Source organism: Palaemon carinicauda, chromosome 17 (assembly GCF_036898095.1).
Source record: "Palaemon carinicauda isolate YSFRI2023 chromosome 17, ASM3689809v2, whole genome shotgun sequence".
Taxonomy (NCBI): Eukaryota; Metazoa; Arthropoda; class Malacostraca; order Decapoda; family Palaemonidae; genus Palaemon; species Palaemon carinicauda.
In genome coordinates this window covers 50,882,318-50,883,226 of record NC_090741.1, presented here as the reverse complement: position 1 = coordinate 50,883,226, position 909 = coordinate 50,882,318, and positions in this window count along the sequence as shown.

Genomic DNA, 909 nt, shown 5'->3' with positions numbered 1-909 from the left:
GAACAATACATTTGCCAGGAATATTTATGTGGATTTTTTCCTTATAGACTCAAAATTCAATCTTATCTTTCTTTTGAATATCAAGATAATAAGATAAAACAAAATATATACCAATAGGATACTCAATTATGTTGGTTTTATTATCAGAAAGTAAAAGTAGATTACTTCGAACTACTTTTCTGACTTTCCCAGACTTCTTCAAACTTTTATGCACATTCTTTTTTATGAAAATTCAACAGATGAAATAAAACAAGACTAAAACGAGCGAGGTTTGTCAGTCATACATCATATCAAAACTAGTTTGAAACCCCTTTAGAAATGCGCATATTCATCCACAAAATCATAAAAACATACATATACATATACATGCATATATAAATACATATATGTATATATATATATATATATATATACACACTTATATATTTATTATATATTTATATATATATATATATATATATATGTATAAAGGAACTCATGAAATTTTGCAAGATGTATATCCAAAGTTTGAACAAGAAAAATATCACAATATATAAATACTTAATGACCACGAATAAAAAAGGTATATATGAATAAATTAATATTAAAAAAAATATATAAATCTCTCTTCGATTTAATTTAAAAAAACTTGAAATGATTACAGATATGTCATTCATATCAGGGGAAACTCCGCTATCATTGAGGATCAGTACAAAATTATCAACCCATTTGTATTCTGACATCGTCACTAATCGTATAATTAAAGGATTATAAGGGCGAACCAAGTGTTATTAATCTCTCTCTCTCTCTCTCTCTCTCTCTCTCTCTGCAAGCAATACAAGGGAACCTTGCTGAGATAAGAATGTTCTTCTCTCTCTCTCTCTCTCTCTCTCTCTCTCTCTCTGCAAGCAATATAAGGGAACCTTGCTG